This window comes from Pogoniulus pusillus, chromosome 18 (assembly GCF_015220805.1).
Source record: "Pogoniulus pusillus isolate bPogPus1 chromosome 18, bPogPus1.pri, whole genome shotgun sequence".
Lineage (NCBI taxonomy): Eukaryota > Metazoa > Chordata > Aves > Piciformes > Lybiidae > Pogoniulus > Pogoniulus pusillus.
In genome coordinates, this window is record NC_087281.1 from 23,531,930 (window position 1) to 23,540,321 (window position 8,392).

The window sequence follows — 8,392 nt, forward strand, 5'->3', positions numbered from 1 at the left end:
CTCCCGCCCCGCTCGCAGGGGGGAATGGGCGCCCAGGGCTGCGGGCTGCTGCGCTCCCCTCCCCTCGCGGCCCGCTGGCGTGGTTTAGTTCTTTGTGTGCGCGTTGTGAGGTTTCTGGTGTTGCGTCGGGTTTTTATCTGGGGCGGGCTGCGGAGCTGCTGTCAGTCTGGGATGGAGGCGATCGAAAGGTAGAGCTGCCTTCCTGTGCGCTTCCGCCAGAGCAGCTCAGCGTCCCCGGCTCTAGTGACAGAGCGAGCCAGAGGTCGCTTTGCTTCATCTCGGTGGTGGAGATCGTCCTCTGTTGCCGCCGCGGGCTCTGGGCTGCACCAGGAGGTGTCCAGGCCGATGTTACACCTGTGTCTGCCAGGGGTGCTGAGGTGTGTGGATGTTCCTGCCCTGGATTGAGTCATTAGGCAGGGGAAGATTTGAAGGGGCACACTGCCAAGGTGCAAACTTAACCTCTGTAATCAGGCTAGATGAGATGCATCCCGGCTTTGGTATCGTTTGTCTTTGGTGGTCTCTAGCAGCTTTCAGGCTGCTGGGAGATCGCTTTCCGTGTCCTCTTGCTTCGCACACCTTATCTCTTTGCTTCTTCCGTGTGCCTTTGGTGGAAGACAGCCCAGAGGTGCCAGCTGAGGGCTTGTGCGGGGTAGGGACTTTGGATGCTATGAAGCCATTCGTTTCAGAGGGTGGTGTTATCTGCATCAGGAGTACACTTAAGGTGGACTTGAAGTGCAGCCAAAAACAAAGGTAGTTCACAGGCTTTCCCCAAGAGCATTTTTTTTGTTTTCTTTTTGCAATTTCATCTCTTAAAAAAAACCCAAACACCCAGGAAACAAAAATAATTGAGTGAGATGAAATCCCTTGGAAGTAATTTGCATTCATGAACATTCCTGCTGTTGTATTCCATCAGAGGTCAACAGCACTCATGTGAGTTGTTCTGTAGGTTTTCTTGAGTTTCTAGCTAAAGTAAGGCATAAATTGTGATGTAAAATGTAAATGTTCATCTTGCACCTCCTCTCTGCTGTGCATTGCACACACTGCTTTTGACAGTCTATAGTTTGCAAAGGTCTTCCTGTGACAGATGTGAGCACTCAGCTCGGGGAGTTTCCAAAGAAGTGGGAATGAAGGCAGGGCTTCTGTATGGATTCCTCTGCTCTGTGCCAGTTAATGAAAATGAGGCCATCCCACTTATTCTGAGAACAAATTGAGTAAGAATGCTTGCTGGAAGAGATTTCTCTTCCTCTTCTACTGCATTATGATATATAATGATTTCTGGAAGAAGAGTGGTCTTTAGCTTGTCCAAAGGCTTAAAGATGAGAGCCAAGAAAAATACTTACTGTCATCCATTCTAGGGATGATTTTCTTATGAGGAGAACTAACAGTGTTAGGTACAGCAGTGTAGTGATGTCATATTTTGTGATTTTTGGTTTGGTTGTTAATATAGAGAGTTTTGTCCCGGTGGAAGCAGTTTGGCTGCAACAACCTAACAGGAGAGTTTATTCAGTGGCTCAAATTTAAGGCAATTTCTTCTGCTGGCTTCCTGGTCCCTTGTGAAGGGGAAGATTAAAACAGATTCTCTTAGCGTGGTAGAAACCATCAGCTGGCAAGCTTAGTGTTGGCTTACGTAAAGATTTGTAGATAGAGGGTTAGGGGCTGTTGAAGACTTTCTCTACATCATAGGACTTCTGAGGCAGATAGTTAAGCAGCACTGCAGCTTTCGGTGAGAGACCAGCAACATGGTGGCGGTCCAGATATGGCAAGGCTTGATTGCCTGACCTTCAGACAAATGCTGTCTTCAAAGGAATTTAAGTGACACATAATTTAATGCAGAGAAGGAAAATAGTTGCTTTCTTAAAAACCTGCAGGCTCTGGGTTGAGTGAATTGTCTCTTCTCCTAAGATGTTTTCTTTGCCTTCTGAGTCTTTCCTACAACCATTAGCAATGCAAACCACTGAGTCCCAAGGAGACAAATAAAGCGTGTGCCAATTTGAGTTGAAGCCCATCATCTCTTTCCAAGTTTGGAAATGTGACATGTCAGATTTCTTGTGGATAATTTTTGAGTGCTTTTATTTCATCAAGCACTTGTATTCTGGGGAAAAGAAAAGTAGCCTTGAATACTATGTCCATGTACATGAGAAAGAACACAAAGTGGTTTTCTTTTTGTAAGTCAGTCCAGCTGTGGACTGTGATTTGTCAGCACTGCAAAGGGTCATCCAATTTACATAGAGCTGTACATTTCCAAGGAACAGAATGAGATGTCATCGGCCATTGAAGAATGACTTCTTTTCCTATTGAATTAAAATTAAACCTGCCCCCCTGAGTGTGGGTCTGGTCAGGAGCAAGGCAGTGTTTGTATTTCAGATGAGAAACTTATGTCCTAGTTGCTTCTGGCCTCCCGAGGCTTTATGGGACTGTCCCTCAAAGAAACAATGTTCTCTCATTTGAACTGCTTTTGGATTTAGATATTGTAGATGTTCTGTAAGGTTCTGGGTTTGTTTGGGTTTTTCCCATACTAAATTGTGTTCTGTTGTCTGGATTTTTTTTTTTCTTGTTTCCTATAACATATTACTTTTTTCTTTTCCAGCTATGCAGGAACTTTTCTGGTCCTTTGGGCCTTTTCTGATCTATTGGATGCTGATGGATGACATATGTATCTGCTCCAGAGCCTTACCAGTGCAGATAGCTCATGAAGGCTGAGGCTGTTCCAACCAAATGATTAAAAATCATAGAAATCAAGATGAAAAAAGCTCTTAGGTCACATAGTTCCCACAGGCACCCCTGGACCAGAACAGGTTTGTTCCTAGCGGTACATTTTTGGTGCTTTCCAGAAGGGGTCAGTGCAGGTCAGTGTACACTTGGTGTCCAACAGCCTGCCTCCCCTCCCCCTTCCTGAAAAATTAGGAAATGTGAATCTGGTGACAAGGAGGTTGTGAAACGGCTAGAGTTCGTGTTATAGCTTGTAATTTGATGTTGGATGATCAAAAGCAGAAGAAATGTGTCCAAGTCCAACAACTGATCTTCCAGTATTAAATGAAGACATTTAGTGAACTCTTCAAAATAACTCCTTAGCTGTGTACGTATGCTCCAGTTCCTGAGCAGCTGCTCTGGGGATGCTCAGTGGCAGCAAAAAGAGACACAGATTTTTCATAGTTTTATCCTGTTGGGTACTTAATACTCAGAGCTTATTGCAGTAATGTTTTATAACTTACCTTTAAAAAAGTCTGAATAATTCAAATGAAATTTCCAGTCATAAAACCCAAACGTGACAAACCCGCTCACAAGCCTGTGTAAGGGGTGAGAATAACAGTTCATGTTGCACCAAAAATGCAGTTCATCCTACTCAGTCTTTCAGAAGACTTGTAACTGCCTCACCATTCTGTTAGAGCAAGAAGGGCCCGGCATGGTTCACCTCATGTATGGGTGTCCTGGTGGAGAGTGGCAACATGCTTGTCAGCACAAAAGGCCAGGCTGTTTCACACAACAGCAGCTTATCCCAAATGTCTCTGTCTATGAATATATTACAACCAGCTTCTGAAACAGATGTTAGAGGACAGAGGAGAATGATATTGGGGCAGAAATTAGTAATTTGAAGCGTCAGTAGGGGTGAGAAGGTGGCTGGAGGTGGTAAGAAGGGAATGCTGCAAAGAGAGCAGGAGGAGGTGGTGCTCCGGTAGAAGAATGAGCAACTCATTTGAAAATAACTTGTTTATATTTTTGGTTTTCTGATTTTCCCAGTGGATGTGGTTATTTTTCAAAGTAAAATAACCAAGCAATAATTTCATTATGTTTCCTTCCAAGATTTCAAGCTAAGTGTAAACAAGAAAAATCCAGTGGGAAAATTAACCTAACTTCTTTTTTAAAGGGCACTTCAGTTCTGTTCCTCCCCCAGTCTGTCTCCTTACATATTTTTGTTCTTAGTGACGTTGCTGACACCAGCTGAATGACCTCTACGATGGCATCTGTTAGAGGAAGAAACCTTTAGGATCACTGAAAATCACTTCTGATATGGAAATGGTAAGTTCTGAGATTTTCAGTGTTTGAAAAATATCAATGAATTGTGAGATTTTGGGAATGTTCTGTATAGGCAAGTCCAAGTGACAGAGATCATAATCACACCGAGGTTTGATCTCTGGCAATTAATATTTGGGCTACATGAGAGAACCATAAGGAACAAAAACTCCCTAACAACACCATGGCAGTGGGACAGGCAAGCTTCCAAAGCTTTATTTCTTCCAGAGGGTAAGTGCTGCTTTTTTTTCCAAACCAGGTGAAGGAGGGACTTCAGAAAAACAGACAGTGACAAACATTGAAATCTGTAAGGGTTGGTTGGCATAAAGACCACAGTGTTGTTGACAGTTCAGATACCAGTGTGCTGAAACAAAAGCAGCATTAATTTGCATTAACTGAAGTCAGAGAGTTTATCCAGGCCGTAAAAAAAACTCCCCCAAACCAAACAACTCCCAAAGCAAAACAAAAAGCAAACGTAAATTTTAATACATTTTAAAACACATTTATGTGTTTTTCGTAGGAAAAAAAAAAAAAGTTGTGTCCTCAGATGTTTCCAGGCTAGATTGTCATGAGTGCTGAGTTTGCCTCCGACAACAGACGTGTTTGTAAATGGTAGGGATGAGCAGAGTGAGACCTGGAGTCCTCTGGTTCATTCACATCAGAGAGCCACGTGAGGGTGGTCTTTCACTGGGGAGTCACGGCAGCCTGAAGCCAGCTGTCTGTGTCTGGTTTTTGCTGCAGCACATATAGCTTTCATGCAGTTTTTCTTGTGTTGCCACCGAAGCCTAAGCATTATCAGAGAGCCCTTGGGACAGCATAGGCAAAATCAGTGATGCCAAGTCCTTCCTGATGCCTTCCTGTAGCAGCTTCTTCATTGAGTATTTGATCTGGACATCTGTAAGCTTCACATCTCTGTCTATGCAGGCAGGAGGATCCATGAGCTCAGCCTGTGGTCTCTCCAGTCAAGATATATATAAAGGTATCTGAGCACAGAGCAGCCTTTGAAACCCATTCCAGCCAGGAATCAAGCACCTAGACTTTAAGTGAAGTGGGATTTTTGTAATGAGGCATAGAGTCAACACTGAAATAATTTGCAGAAAATAGTGCCAGATGGGTTTATGCCTTGCCAGAAGAGTAGAGGCTCTGTCATAACAATGAACTTTGCAGTCCTCTTGCTCTTCTTCCCATATTTAGCTTTATGAGATTGGAGTGGGGAAGCCTGTGCTTTGCTCTAATGCTGGACCACTATGGGACGTGATGGAGAGATCTCCGGCAGGGTTTTCCTCTTATGGCTCCTCCAGCCAGATGGCTTCAATCTACTGACCAATTCTCTGTGCTTTGTGTGAGGTCTGTATGCAATTTAAATGGAGCCTGTTCTCAGCTAGTTTTGCCTTTTCTTTGCCCCCCTCCCCCACATGCACATATATTCCCAAGTGACCCTTTTCATGCTTCCCCTTTTCTCTAGCCATTTGGGGAATTATGCTGGCACCATAGAACAAATATATTGGCTGGATTTGCCTCAAAGCCCTTTGCTTCTGGAGGCTTTCAGCCATCTAACTCCTCCAGGTATTCCTGAGAAGAGCTCTTGGGTAACTGCTGTTGATGTAGCTCTCAGAGTGGTGTTTCTGTGTGATGCTGCTGTTTTCCAGCTGCTTAGAAGTTTAGAACATGGCACTTCTTATACATACACCTATGTTTGCTGTCACCCTGAGTGCTGGAAGGTTTGAGTAATCAACAGAATCCAGTTATCTGAATCTTCCTTTATCTTTGCATTTTGCAAATCTGGATCAACACATTTGCTTTCTAGGTTTGGTTTTGGGTTTTGTTTATTTTTTTTTTCCATTTTCCAATATTGCTTAGCATGAAAAACCTCAAATGTCACAACAAATGAAAGCAGAGACTGCCCTTCTCACCACATTTTCTTATCACTGAGCAGCAAATGACACTGAGTAGCAGACAATAGGAGATGGTATTAGTAGAGTCTTCTAAAACAGAGAGAGTAGAAGACAATAGATGAGTGATAACAGTACAAGACAGTAGGATGTGCCAGTTTGTTTTGTTTCAGTCACTGTCAAGCTTGCTTCCTGGACTTGCAAGTGGGAAAAAAAGCTCAGATGGGATGGAGTTATGGTTGTTGGTCTATTAAAATCAGGCTGCCAGAAAGTAATAGTATTGGCCTCCTTGGCAGTTAGGTGAAAACACAATATGCTCTTGCGTTTCTTATGGCCTCCTAGTATGAGTCATGCCCGGCTGGATACCTTATCCATTTAGAGACAGATAAGGGAAAAGGGAATTCCCCTTGGGGAAACAAGGCCACGGGAGTACTTCTATAACACTTCCTATTTCTCCTGGTAAGCTGGACTGTAGGATGTACATGGGCCTCTGCCATGTTGTGTAGCTCAGAGTTATTCCACCAATGAAGATTTCCAGTGCACTGCTGCTGCTTTCATTTAATTTGTCAGCTCTTTGAAGAGAAAGCATTCAGTGTCTGTGTGAGTGATAGTGACAGGCAATTCCCGTTTTGATGGATGAGACAGGGAAATAAACTCCCTCCTGATCCTCAAGATACTTGTTTCAGATACCCTGCAGATCTAATGTATAAACAAGGACTCTGCCTTCATTCCCCCCCAAACACAAACCAAAACTGCTAACTGTAATCTCACTGAGTGAATCGGAGAGGAATCTGAGCTTGGCATGCAACAAGAAAGCTGAGACAGTGCTCAGCAGAGATGAAAGTGAGATACTGATGGCCAGAGTTTAATTGGGTTTTCATAAAACATGCTGTTCTTCACTATTTGGCTAGTGCTTGATAGTTTCTTTTTATGAGTCTGGCAAGACAATGAAACTCCAAACCATTTACTTTGCAACTGGTAAAATGAACCAGAGAGATATTCAGAAGAGCACTAGGACCTTGTCTCGTGTTGAAAAGAAGCAATACAGCAGTGAGGGAATTAGAGCCTCTTGCGACCATATAAGCACAGTTTAGCAGTATATCAGCTCAGCTGCAGTGCTCATCACGTGATACTCTTTAGTTGCCACTGGGAGAGTTCTGCTCATGTCCAGGACAAGATTTTGACTCGAGTTAGTATTTATTTCCATTTCCACAGATGTGCTCTACAGTGATGGATGCTGTGTGTTAAGCTTGCACTTTTTCACACCTGGTCCACACCTGTTAGGGATCTCATTCCCCTGCCCTACTGAGCAGCAGCTCTTGCACTTTGTTGGATCCTGGATCTCAAGCCAACTGAGGGTGGTGAACAACTTTGAAACTCTTGTCCCGAGGGATTTTTGTTTTTCAAGTCAGGGAGGCTGATAGGTTTTGTTTTGTTCTTGAGTGAATATTCATTTTCATGACAGAAACATTTCACAGTAAACTGTTTCTATTTGACGGCTCTTTGGCAGCATGTGTGAGATAAGTAGTTTCATTGCAGTTCAGGTCCTAGGGGGTGAGGATATCTCTGGACTTAGGCTGTGCTCTTCAATAGTTTAATCAAAGAATTTGTGGACTAAATATTCCTCAGAATCTAAACTCACTAGTGCATGTAGAAGTTGATTCTCCAGCATACTATGAAGAAAGTTACTCTTGTCTTGCCTGTGCAGCTCCCTTTAGGTAAGAAGGGGGCTTTGGTCTCCAAAGCTCTCTTCCAAGGCTGTGCAATAAAGAACATCAAGTTCAGTAAAAAAAATTAAACCAAAACCCAAATAGCATTTCTTAGACTCCTGCTATAGCATGGTTTTTTTTCATTTGCACTGCAGGAGCTTTAAATATTAGTATGTGAGCACTAGCTACAGTTAGGTTGGTCAAGGCTACAGAGGAGCTGTGAGGAAGTTCAGAGAAACCCAGATGAAAATACTTAAGGCAGCTCAGTGGCAAATGAAGTTCTCTGTAGAATGCCAGAAGATAATGCCTGACTGGGTAGTAAACTCATTTGCTGGGATATTGTGAAGTGATCTAATTAATTTTGTTTAGGAAAAGACCTGAGCAACACTGCTCAGTGTGCTCATTGGTATTACTGAGAGCATACTTGATTGGGCAGTGTGTGGCTGTCAGGTATGTAGAGAGTCACTGCGGTTATTAATACCATAATTTAAAGCCAGATAAATATAATGTTTCAAGCTTTAAAACTAATAAATTAATATCACTTCAAATTTGGATGGCAGACAGGTTACTAAGTGGATTTTACATCATTCCCTGATTTGTCTGGTAGTATGAAATATAGAGACTTTGGGCCTGATACAGCAGACATACATGTTCCACATCTGCTGGTTTCTGTCTGTATGGGCTAAAGGATGTGAGAGTCAGGACTGAGGCACATGGAAGGAGCTGTGCTGTGAATCTGGGACAAGACCAAGGTGTACCAGCAAAGATGGATCATGGAAT

General features: G+C 43.1%; 1 long non-coding RNA gene across 1 annotated transcript; it reads left to right on the forward strand.

The window, feature by feature from the left end:
- Positions 1 to 111: 111 nt before the first annotated feature.
- Positions 112 to 5,354, forward strand: LOC135183607 (uncharacterized). The gene is made up of 4 exons (XR_010305614.1): positions 112 to 377; positions 2,588 to 2,795; positions 3,922 to 4,017; positions 5,206 to 5,354. It is a non-coding gene; the product is annotated as an uncharacterized LOC135183607 (long non-coding RNA).
- The last annotated feature ends 3,038 nt before the right edge of the window (positions 5,355 to 8,392 follow it).